Source organism: Cynoglossus semilaevis, chromosome 8 (genome assembly GCF_000523025.1).
Source record: "Cynoglossus semilaevis isolate Cse_v1.0 chromosome 8, Cse_v1.0, whole genome shotgun sequence".
NCBI lineage: Eukaryota > Metazoa > Chordata > Actinopteri > Pleuronectiformes > Cynoglossidae > Cynoglossus > Cynoglossus semilaevis.
Genome location: NC_024314.1, coordinates 12,512,321 through 12,525,169, shown reverse-complemented (window position 1 = coordinate 12,525,169; position 12,849 = coordinate 12,512,321). Strand labels below are relative to the sequence as shown.

At 41.6% G+C, this 12,849-nt stretch overlaps 1 protein-coding gene across 8 annotated transcripts in view; it reads left to right on the top strand.

Moving 5' to 3' along the window:
* Positions 1-12,849, top strand: part of LOC112486239 (bone morphogenetic protein 4) — a 147,202-nt gene that overhangs the window by 104,514 nt on the left and 29,839 nt on the right. For 7 of the 8 annotated variants that reach the window (XM_025057926.1, XM_025057923.1, XM_025057922.1 and 4 more), the window contains one exon: positions 10,977-11,087. The gene's annotated coding sequence lies outside the window, so the exon portion shown is untranslated. Of the gene's footprint in view, positions 1-10,437; positions 10,489-10,538; positions 11,088-12,849 lie in introns of those variants that run through there. The other variant, XM_025057925.1, reaches the window with a different exon arrangement.

Here is a 12,849-nt window from a genome sequence, read left to right as displayed (position 1 = left end):
AGGCCAGTCACATGGACGGCACCACGTTTGGCTGCTGACACCAGTTCCTGGTTCTGGTTTTGAGATGAGGAAACAAACTGGGGAAGAAGAGACACACAGGTAATTGACCAACAGTCTGGTGTTGTTTACAGCATGAAACCCTGGTGATCAGGAAGCAGACTGTTGTATTTGTATGGATTATTTAGGATAAACAAAATATGGACGACTAAACACAAAGCAGCTGCTTTAAAGGATCAGTTCTCTGTAAAATAACTCAGCTGCTTCACAACTTCACTGGACATGATTTAAAAAACTGTAATTCCTGAAAGTGTTCCCTCAGATGACACAAGTAAAGACTTATCAGTACATTTTATATCTTGGTCAAATAGGTAGCTGCCTTATATTTAATTTGACCATGTTTTTAAACCTTAAACATGGCACAATTTCTTGTTTGTTCCTCCAGTTCTGTCTGATGATTGTTTTTCTTTTACCAAAACTTAAAGAACATTTTAAAAATATCACACACACACACAAAAAAAATATATAGTATATTTTAGCTCCAAGTTGAGTTAAAGTGGCAGAGTTTTTCTTGTCTTAACCTTGAAACCAGGTGTGGGCCACTAAATGAGCAGCTTTTTTTATTTTCACTGTGGACCAATTCCCTCTTTAGGACCAGTTTAGAACTTTGGTTTGGTCCAGATCAACTGTAGAGAAACAGGGTTAGGATGTCCTGACAGATGAATGAAAACTAATGTCCAAGAATTCGTTTCAGAATTTTGACATTTGCCAAATTCTAGGAGATTCTTCAGAGACGTGAAATAAAGATGAAGGAACTTTGGTTTCTCTGTCATTAGTGCAGAGACAGACTGAGGTCACCAGGCCTTTGAAAGGGACTGGAGTCTGAACCAGTTCTGTGTCAGGAAGTACTAATAGTTACATATCAGAGAGGGAAACCTGCTGCAGTTTTAATGTATATTCCATTATTGCTGTGGTGGAGATAATGAAGCTCAGGTCACACTGTGGTCACACTCAGTGGCTGCACACACTGTTCACGTGAGCAGTGTTTGGTCAGTGTGTGTGTGTGTGTGTCTGTCTGTTCTGCTGTTATTGTATGTGGATCACTTACACAGTCAACTGGCTTTGCTATTAGCCGACTGTCTCCAAGCTGTTTTCACATGTGAAGAGCCTGTGGAGGCCCAGATCTGTGTGTTAGTCCTGAGTGAGGTGTGGGTGACGAACAGCCTGCTCCGGCTCAGAGAAAGTGATAATGTGTCGGAGAGTGAAAATGTAGAGGGTGACGGAGGTTGGTGGTGTTTGCAGGCACCTGTCAGCGTCTGAGTCTGAGCTGTTGGAGTAAAATCCCAGCTACCGTTGGGCAACATCTTATCAGATATTAGGGAAACTCTGGAAAACGGATTTGGCTGAGGTTTGGAGTTGAACTGTGGTTTTGAAAATCTCCAGTATTATCAGAGCAGACAACCCGCTGAGGGAGTATCGTGTCTTCTCCAGGGCTCCTAGCGACCAGAAACACTGCAGTAACAACGCGCAGCGTGTGTTTTTTTGTGTGTGTTTGGAGGACGATGAGCCGCCGAGCTCAGCACATACCTGGCTTTGATCGCCGCCCACTGGCCGCTGACGTACGAGGAGCAGAGGTGCAGGGAAGGCATAAATCAGGGGATATTTACAGTCTGATCATAAAAGGTATAGAAAGAAGTTCATGAAGTCATCAAACTGCTTTATTTCTGGAGGAGTTTGAGAAAAGCACTTTGGTCCAGACCTTCTCCCAGATGACAAATGAAGTTTGAAGGAACAAATGTTTTTGTCTTGTTCTATTAAATGAACAACACATTAGACCGTCACACACTGAAAAGTTTTATTGAAAATGATTCTGATTTCAACATCAGGTTTTATTATGGACTGTTGAAAAACAGACACAGTTTTGTGATTTTTTTTATTTTTATTTCAAATGGATTTGGATGGAACAGCTAACGATAACACAGTGTCCACTGGTGCAAAAATGATAACTACAATTCCTAGAGAAAATGTGGGTTCTTTTTAGCTTCTGAATTATTCATTTTAAATAATTATTCTAATTGTTTTGGGTGGTTTTGCCTATTGACTTTTAGCAAGTCTTCAACTACCTGCAACTATCTCTAAAGCTAACTCTAAACCAAGTAGAGACTTTTTTGTGACATGTTAGCCAATATTAAACTAACATTTAGCTAACCTTTATTTATTGTTTATTGTAGCTATTGATATGCTAACATTAAGCTAAGCTAAAATAATTTTAAACCATTAGCTTAGTTTTGATACCCTTTTCTGTGTCACTTTAACAGGTTTTTTTAACCTACCACTAACATATACATTTCTTAAGTCTTCAACAATATGCACCTTAGACAATTGATGGTTTTCATTTTCTTGTTGTTGCTCAGTATGTTTGGCTATTTTTTGGCTAAAGTTGAGTCATTCTAATGTATTATTTACAGCTATTTTATTATTTTGTTTGACTTAATTTTTTTTTTCTGGATAACCCATAGGGTTTATTTTTTTAAATGTAAATATAGATTCATATTTGTCTAACCGTTAGCAAACAGTAGCTGTGGTTGCTACAGGTTTGTAGCTGGACATTTTCTACCCAGACTTTGTACATTTTTATTTCGTGCAGGGCCACTGCTCAGTCTGCTTGTGGTGTCCACCCACGTGGACCATTACCCAGCATTCTTTGGTATCAGTTTCCTTAAATAGGTTTGACTCATGTAAAACAAAGACTTTAAAAGTACAAATGAATGTTGCGTCACAAAGATGGAAAAATGTAATAATTTAATAGCATTTAAAGACAAATTTCCCTGAAACACAGTCACACACATGTATACACTCACACACACACACACACACACTTGAAGTGAACTGGCTGGTTTTGAGTCTGACCAAAGAAAAACATGAACAACGTTGACGTGTCAGATGGAAGCTAACTGATGTTGTCACTGGCCTCCACCGCCCGCACAAAGTGGTGTGTGTTACTCTGATTGTATTTGTACTGGTGTGTGTGTGTGTGTGTGTGTGTTAGCGGAGCAGTAAGGCCCATTAGTGTGCAGTAATGGGAGGGGATATTGGTAGTGTATAGGTGTAATTACCTCGAGCTAACATGGAGCTCAGGCCGCGTGGCGCCTCCAACACAAATATGAACTGCAGAGCATAGATACCACTTTGTCCTCCTTTGCTGCTTGACCTGTGTAAGAGAGTTCAACAGGACCTATAGTTTTAAGATGTGTGTGTGTGTTTCAGAGAAGGGGAACCTGGGAAATAAGTGTTCTACAGAGAACTGTAGAATAGAAGAGCAGACAAAAACAGAGCTGTGTTGGACCTTATCTACTCCGACCACTTGTCCCGTGGTGTCTTCATCCTCCCGATCATCTGTGAAGCATTTCAAAAAACAAACAAAAAAGACAATATTCCATTTCCATTCTCTTTCTGTCTGTCCGTCCACTTCTCTGGCGTTCCTTGAGTCCCACCACCCCCGCCTGAGTCTGTTCCTTTCCTTCTCCCATCCATCAATCCGTCCCCACCTCCTCCCTGACACAGAGCTTGGACATCTCACTATTGTATTTGCTTTATGAGAACATCTGTTTAGCTTACTGCTCCAAGCCCTGGCCTGGAAAAGCCTCCAGTAAGACCTGAACTCAGGAAGATCAGGACTTTGATAAAAACTGGGAGGGGTTGGGGGGAAGGTCCAGGGGTCCTGATGTCTGACCACAGTTGAATGAAACTGTTTAGGATTTATCTCAAACAGTTTTCAGTTATTTTATGTTTTTTTGATAAATATCCATGTGATTATCAACCAAAGGTCCACAGCCCAAATCTGGCCCACTAAATTGTCCAATTTAGCCCACAGATGAATTCCAAAATGAATGAACATCAATTAATAATGTTAGACTTTTTTTTAATTATTTTAATTATTTCATTTTATTGAAAGTGTCCGGTTCCCAAGGTGTCTGTTAACAAACTGACAAAATAGTTGGTGACCCCTGAAGTGACCCCTGAAGTATGGGAATGTCCCTGGATTATGAAAATGGATAATTTATCATTAGTTATTTATTTATCAAATGTTTATTACTGATATTTTTAAAATAATCGTCCAAATCCTTAACTTCTAAACAGACATGGCTAACTTTTAGCTGACTTGAGGTGGTTCCTAGGCCAACGGTTGTCTACCACTGTATGACTGCTAATGATGTCTACCACAACTCAACACTGGAGTGGACAACAGTGTAGTCAACAACCAAATTCCTGTTGTGTCACAGTGTGTCAAAGATTGTTGAGGAAAAGCGTGGAATTCCACGTGTCTGCTTTGAAAAACTGGATTTGTTTTTTTATTTTTTGTGTTTTGGAACGACTTTAGCTGAAGAATGACACTGAGCTGCTCTTCTGACCTCATTATTGGTGATTTAATTACAGTGTTTATAAATGATAAAGGGTCTCAGTGACTGACCGGTGAGTGGTTTATCCAGGATTGGCCCTGAGATAAGTGTTGGAGTCTATCAGAGCCAACTTCTTGCTCCGGTTCCTGGAACAGCTGAGGAGGTTTGGACCATTTGGAAAGTTGATGAGCAATGTACGACCCTCAGTCAGCTGGAGGTAATTTTGTGTTTCTGTGTTCGCGCTGACGCATGTAGCAGCACTGGCCTGAACCCAGGTGTGAAATTGTGTTACTGTAAAACAGGGAAACGCTGGAAACAAAGACACGTGTTTGGTTTTGTGTCGAACATTATGGCTAAGATAAGCAAACAGCAGCAATAGTGGGGTGGAGCAAGACGGGGGGGGGAGCAGCGGTGCGGGGGCGGAGGTGAAGCGAACGTCCAGAGATTTATTCAGCGTGGTGATGTCATGTTTGTGCTTTAAGGCATTATGTCACACATGGTTTGGATATCAGTGAGCTGCTGCTTTGGACGTCTGCCTCCAAGTGGACTGGACAAGAAAAGACCGTGTCTGATGTGACACGTTGACCTCTCTCAGGCTTCACCGCTCGGAGTCAACAAAGTGGAGCACTGGTATCTGCCCAGTTTTAATTTTCCTTGGTCGCCATTTGCTTTCTCATTAAATTGACAGCAACTGTTGTTGGTTTGTTTCGCATTACTACAATTGCGTACCTCTTTCAAGATGTTTGTGCTTCAGTGACGTAAAAAATGCTATTGGTCACAGACTGTGACTTTCTCGCTCATAAAACAGCAACAATTGATTTGTTATATTTTGATTTGTTTGCTTTTCAGAGGGGTGACATGAATGTGTTTTGCAAACATGTGAGGTGAAGTGAGAGCTCATGAGGAATGCATGTTTCTCTCAAACTAAGTCACATCCCTGAGGGGGGAGGAATATAATTCAATGCAGTATCTATTACCGAACACATGAAGTGAGTGAGAGAATGACTTACGACCGCTCCGTCCTCCAGGGGTCGCCACAGCAGAGATATGACACATCTCATTACTAGAAGTGTGTATTGGCAAGAATTTGGCGATACGATCTGTATCACGATACAGGGACGACGATACGATGTGTTGCGGTATACTGCAATACTATAGGCCTGACAATATATTCAGTTGAGTTTTTTTTTAAACATTTCAATCGTAAGAATTGACGTCTGCTTAACATCAGGTTACTAAAATTGGAACAGAGGGATCTACATTTGTAATCACTAGAGAGGAAATAAAATACAGTATTGTGTGTATTGATATTTTCTTACACCTCAAATTATGTGTAAAGGAAAAGAAAGAAAAAAATACAGCAAAATAATATATAATAATAGAGCTTACTGGTTTACGATCTTTGGATTTGACCTCGTGTCAGCTCTGAAGTTCAGTCACGGCTGACACTGACCTGGTGCACCTACACGTGCAGCCATGAATCAGAGACAAAAAGACACAGGTCCTCAGTGGGTGAGGGTTAGTCAGTCTGAGCAGAGTTAGAAGGCAATGGTGTCAACTGAGGAGTGGGAGTAGGAGGGGGACGGGGAGGAGAAGGAAGACGATGGGGACATTGGAGGAAGATTCATGAGGTGAGTGACTTCTCTGATACAGTCTGAGCCTCAGCTGCTGCCTTTTTCATTGGTCACCGCTGTGACTTTCAACCAAAGGATCGTGGGTTCACTATAAGTAGTATATTGGTAAAGAAAAAAATAGTGTAGTAGTATATAAAAAGAAGAAAAGTACCATTTAAAAGCACAGACACCTAGCACTTACTATTTTGGCCCTTTATTAATGGTTAATAATTGAGGTTTTTTCTCATCCTTCGAGATATGCCCACTCAGCGACGGTGCCTTCTTTACTGGTTCCATAGTGCAATGATTATCACGCCTGCTTACACATCTGCCTTACATGCAGAAGGGCCTGGATTTGAACCCCAGAGGAACCGCATACTTGGCACCAGATCTGCTGTTAACACAACGATTTACCTCAGTGTGGGATCAATAAAGTTCAAGTTATTATTAATTATTGTTATTGTCAGTCTTCTGCTGCTCAGATGGTGGCAGTATGTGCTGCCTGTTCTTGGTGTCTTTTTTATCTTAGCTTTAGCCTTTGTATCTGTTTCCCATTTCTTGCCCACAGTATTGTATCATATTGGTGACGATCATCGTCAGCTTTAATTTCCTGGGCCGTCATACGTGATCACAACCACTTGTTTGGTGTTTATCAACTAGTCATCAGTCATCTGTGATATTTTTGTACCTTAACATTAGAGTGCACTGCCTGGTCCGTTGTCAATGTATGAGCCAATGTACCTGAAACAACACTGACCTATAGCTGGGCCTGGGAGTGGTTGTTCCCAGGTGTTGGTGTTTGATGAGCAACCTAAAGACAATGCTGTTGCAGTTTGACATCTGTTGGTTTGGAGAGTGATCCTTTTTCCTACAGTTCCCAGTCAGTCACCAATGCAAGTGTAAAACAATGAAAACAAGTTATTTTTGGTTAAATCCATTATGTTTGGCTGCTTAAAATTCTGGACACAAATTTTGTCGTCAGTACTCCACTTTCCCATGTGTAGGTCACGCCAGGACAGGGGTCATTTTGGGTCAACGGTAAATTTCAAGGCCACGTCCCAAACTCCACAAACACATGGCAGTATTTGTAGATCCTGCCGCCTCTTTTTTTAGCTGCAAACTAGGTGTGGGGCATTTTCTCGCCTCCAGAGAAAGGTTAGCGCAAACATTCGACCCCTGATTTCCTCCGTTGGTTGTGTTTACCCAACAAAATCCCTAGTGCGTTCATGTCTGTGCAATCACAAAGACTTCAAACCTGGTCTGTGGACTTTCTCAGCAGAACATATATGTGTGCATGCATGTGCACGTGGGTGTGCCTACGTCAGGGATGCTGAATATGCAGCTGCAGCGGTCATTTCCCACCAGCTTTTGAATTATGGATTACTGCCTGAGCTGGAGCGTCATGAAGTCAGTCAGAGCACGCTCTCTGGAATACATTTGCGTGACCCTCGACGAACACAGTGCAGCTCTTTAGCCCTGGTGCTCCAGCCTCCGCAGCTTGAGGTAAAGTGTTTGCTACAAATGAGGGTCAAATGAAAACGGTTGCATGTTTTTAACTCGCCTGTGCTGCGGGGTTAAAAATGGCATCATTAAAATTCTGCTCTCATTTGGCAGCGCAGGGCAGATGAACTAACAAATCATTTTCCTCCTTCCTTCTCACTCCCTTTCATTTATCAAACATGTTTATGTGTTGCTCAACGCTGCACGGGCCTCTTGTGAATTTGGCAGCGCAGTTTTGTTTTATTGGCTGCTGCTGCCTTTGGTTACAAGTGAATAAAAGCGAGATTAAAAGGAATAGGAAAGTTTTTGTTCCTATGTTCTGTGGGTTAAACAAATGCTGCGGTGGATCAGCAGGGACGACCACTGAAGGTCATCAATACTTCCTAATATAAAACACTTTGAGCCGCAGTCAACAACAGATGGAATGAAACATGTGGCTGAATCTGAGCCATTGAAGAGTTTTCTTTGAATCTGATAATAAAGTACAGTGTTGGTTCTGAGATTTCAAAATGTAAAACAATATGACCATGTGCATTCATATGGAAATTCTGTCGTTCTGCTGTGATTAATACATATAAACATTTGACAAAAAATAGCCAACTATTTTACTATAGTACTTTTTCCTCATTGTCGCTAAGAAAAAGACTAACATTTGTTAATGAAAATATATGTACACAAGTATATGGTAACTTTGTCAAAAATAACATCAGGTAAAGTTTGTGAACCCTGAGAAACCCTCGCTCTGAAACACTGTATTGTCATCATCATCATCACCATTATCAACATCATCGTTCACATCAGAGTCGACGAACATTTGACTTGTGATCACGTTTTCTTTTTACATATCTTGCTGTGTTGCTGCTGCTGTTGTCGTAAAGACAGAGAGCAGGACGTGGGAGGACGAATGGTTCCCACATGTCTGAATATTGGTGTATCTGTGTGTGGGTGTACTTTTTGGGGGGAGGGGTGATCAATCTGTTCGACCCAAACTGTGGGAACAGCCGAGTTCAGATCAGGCGATTAATTGACAGAATCCAGATTTATTTGTTGCGAGCGCTCAGCCCGACCTCACCAGTCGATGGTGCATAGATGTGCGTGTCGCCTAAACTTACAACTGCACATGACTTGGCATCAGAGTCTCTTCCTCCCCTGTTCTCCTCTCCACGTCTAGACTGCAACTGAGAGGTAAAGTGAGATAGAAGAGAGAGAAAATATTCCTTCTGCTCAGGCTCAGTTTGGACGACTTTTGCCAAATGGATCCCAGCGGACGCTCTGGGCTCCTAGATGGTTTAAACTGGTGTGCTGCTGCTGCTGCTGCTGCTGCTGCACGATGACGTCCTTCAGGATGGTGGCCTCTTGTATTTTCTGAGAGCAGTATTTTATAACTTCCTCAGGGAGCAGGACAGGAAAGAGGCGTCAGCTCTTCGTTGAAGTGCCCAGAAGCTTCTTTTTTATTCACATTCAAGCCTTTGTCTTGCTCTTCTGATTTGTGTTTCTAAGGTTAATGTGATACGTAATGACAGCATTAGCTAACTATTAGAAAAGTCATCCAGGGGCGGGACAGTGTGAGTTAGCAACAGTTGTCATTTGTTCTCAGCATGGGATTTCACATCCAGCTCCACAGGAAAAGTCAGGTTCTGTCATCTCCCATGTAATGGTTCCTACTCACCGAAGGCAAGAAGATTTTTCATAGTTGTGTTGATCACATGGAGTTTGGCTGAGTGGAGCTTGTTTTTTTGTGTTCTAAAATGTTCTGTGGAACGAATACAAACCACAAATATCAAGCCATTCTCCTTGCAGAGTGGTTTCTAATGCAACACCATGAATATTTAAAAGTCCATTCAATCCATTGTGTTCATGAATGTGGGCTTTACTAAAGAAATTGACTCGACTAAACCAGGCGTCTTACAAATGTAAAAACATCATTTCATATACAAGGTCACATTTTCCTCCATTATCGTCTTAACGAGATCGTCTTAAAAATGACAACAGAAGAAACCAGTGATGTCCAAAGTCAGTGGGACCTCCAGCCTTATTTTTGTGGGCAGAGGGTGACGTGGGTCATGGAGGACAGCCTGTGTCCTCTGGATGACTCCGACCTGGACGATCTTGCCAAGGTCATGTAGACATTATCAACCGTGAGAATATTTTCCTCTTTAAGGCCAAGAAATATTTCTGCGGCTGAAACTTCAAACTGCAGTCAAACACGGAACAAATACAGTGACGCAATGAAGATGGTGATGCAACGGGAATTCATCAGACAATCCCAGTAGGTGGTGACAGATTCTTCATCTCATGTAGTACTTTATTAGTTACAGGATCTCTGGGTTCCATCCGTTTTGCAGCTTTGTGGCAACACGGCCAGATGGAGATCTTTAACTGCCCTGCAAACGGAGCAGAGAACCAGGCTTTTGGCTCCGACTCTGACCCTGACAGATCAGACCTCCTCTGAGACACACACAGAGAGAGAGAGAGAGAGAGAGAGAGAGAGAGAGGTTTTACTGCAGAAGCTACTTTCTGCTGCTACTCTTCTTCTTCTTCTGTACTGATTCAGACACTCTTCAGATTCCAGTGTCTCCTCCAATCCTATATTTGAGGACATTTACCAACTTTTATTCTGTTATTATATCTGTTATTATTTATATTTGTATTATTATTATAATTATTTTGATTTTTTAAAAACTATATCAACATAATCACTCTCATATCATACTGTAGTACTGAGATTTTAACTCTCATTTTAGTCTTTAGCTGAGTCTGGTCAGGTTTTTTTCCTTCCACCATCGTCACACTGCTGCTCAGCGTTTTTTATAATAATGTTCAAACATGATGATGATTTAATGTCAGTGTAATATTTTGTTTACATTTTCCTCTGTTAGGGGATTTTGGGAGGTTATGTTCAGATCGGCAGCTCATTACGGAGTGGTAAGAAGGTCAATGTTGGCAGGTCCAAATCCCTCCTTAGCCGACTGTGGGGTGTGAGGTGGGGAACAGCCACTGCCCAGTTGCCTCTGAAAGTGACCCACAGGATAGGTGGGGAACAGTTGCCTCTGAAAGTGACCCACAGGAATGGATTGATGGGTTGATGCAGAGGATGGATTCTGGAGCTGGTTCTTTGAGGCAGATTTGTTTTGTGAACTTGGGCTAAACAAATAAAATTGATTTGACTTTCAAATACATATATGTGGATGTCAAAAACCTCTCCCTCCATTGAATTATTCAGTAATAAAAACAGTTAGGGCTTCATAGGAGGACTCCTTCTCCAAACTGTAGAAACCAGCAGCAGAGAACAGGAAGAGCAAATGAGAACCTAACTGTGTTTTAAATTCTGGGCAAAGTTTGTTGCATTAAATTTGACAGTCAACAAACCCCACATGGGAGAAATCTTATCAAACATCTTAAGTGCCTTTTCTGTTCCACCATCTGTTCTAAATGACCTCTACAACTGCCACATGTTCCAATCCAGGGGCTGCATCTCCAGGAGGCTGAGTTTCAAGACTGACTGCAACAGGAACTGTGGCTCAGCCTGGATCCAGAGAAACCTTCCAGTCTGGACCACGTGACTCGTCACTTTAAGGTAAGGTGGGCATTTATGAGGCACCGGAACTACAGGAGTGAGGGGAAGAAAAGATGGAGGCAAAAAAAATGAGTTTAATTTTTATGATGAGGTCATACGCATGTGTACCACGCAGACTGCATCCTACAAAGTAGTCAAATATTTTAGTTCACTTTCTAGGATTAGAACTTGGCTAACCTGTTACTTTAATAATAAAGGGTCTACATTATTAAATGGTTCTGGGTTTGATTCCGCTTAGTGCCCAGTCCCAGTTTAGGTTGTGTCAGGAAGGACATTCAAAACTTTACCAAAACACTTTGTGCAGTACCACAGTGGTGAACCTAGTGGTCTACCACAAGTACTCTGTACCTCTAGTACTCTGAGTTATATACTGTATATAAGTCAGGTTTTGAGCAAAACTGGGGAAACAATTGTGTCTGGCCCAACTGGACAATTCTCCTTTTATGGCCCATATCAGGCCCAGATGTTTCCTTGTGTGCTCAGTAACTCCATTTTGTATTATTACTTCATGTGTGTATTAATAGTTATTTTGTGTCATGTATTTACTCTATAACCAGGTATTAATGTGTCCTTGGTCTGAGCTAGAGAAAACTGACATTTGTGCCGTACAGACAGTCATAAAACAATAGAAATGGGTCACATATTGGTAAAGACGTTGGATGTGGGCCACATCTGCCTGTCCAGTGTAAATGCAGTTTTTCCAGGTCTTTCATTGAAAACATGAGGGAGCAGTAAACAGTAAACACACGCAGCCATTACAACAGTCAGTCAACATCATTTCCTCTCCTTTATAAGATGGTGTTCTGGTCAGGGTGCAGGCCCTGTACCTGACCTCTGACCCCTGGACGGCAGACCTGCCTCCCGTCCCTCCGACACCTCGTAAACATTGACAACAGCTCTTAACTGACAACTAATCACCGGCCTGCAGTGGTGTGGACGGCGGCTAACGCTGCTAAATTAAAACTTTCCCAGGAGCACCGGGCCGGATGAGGCACCTGTTAATGATGACATGATGTCACTCTCCCACCACAGCTACCGGGCCAATTAGTGCACACACGTGTTTGTCCTGCCCTGCTTTTTAAAGGGCCACCAGCTCCACTTTCTGGAGATTGTTGTTCTCATCATAGGTTTGTCCAAAGTAAAGGCTGGGGACGAGTTCTGGAACTTAGATATATTTGATGTATTTTATGCTATTTCTGTGCTAACATTTTGTCATTATTAGCAAATGGTTAGCAAACTTTCTGATTTTGGCTCACCATCAACTATTCCTGAGCCCAAAACCTTTACTTTTTAGTTTGAAACATGCAGCTAATTGTTGTCATTGCCATATTTAGTGGTTATCATTTGGCTTCTTATATGTATAGTCTTTGGTCTGGTTTTGACATTTAAGCTAACGTCACCCACTGTGCCAGCTAATGATGACCAACTTTGTTTTCTTTACTGTTGCTAGTCACTTTCTTACAAAAGAAAAAATATGTTTTTTTAGGTTAACATGAGAGCTAATTTGGGCAAACTTTGGATTATTCTAAATCTGTAAATGTAGTAATGTATGTGTAAAATTCCAGTCTTTTTAAAACACTCTCACTGACCTGGATAAAAGTCCCTGACTAATGTTACACACACACACGTGTGTTACTTGATAGTGCAGCTAAAAGACTCCTATTTTTACTGCCCTGATAGTTTTTCTCTAAAGAAAACAACACAGTGAGACTGTGACAGTACAGACGGCAAATGACTGTGGAGCAGCAGCAGCAGTAACAGC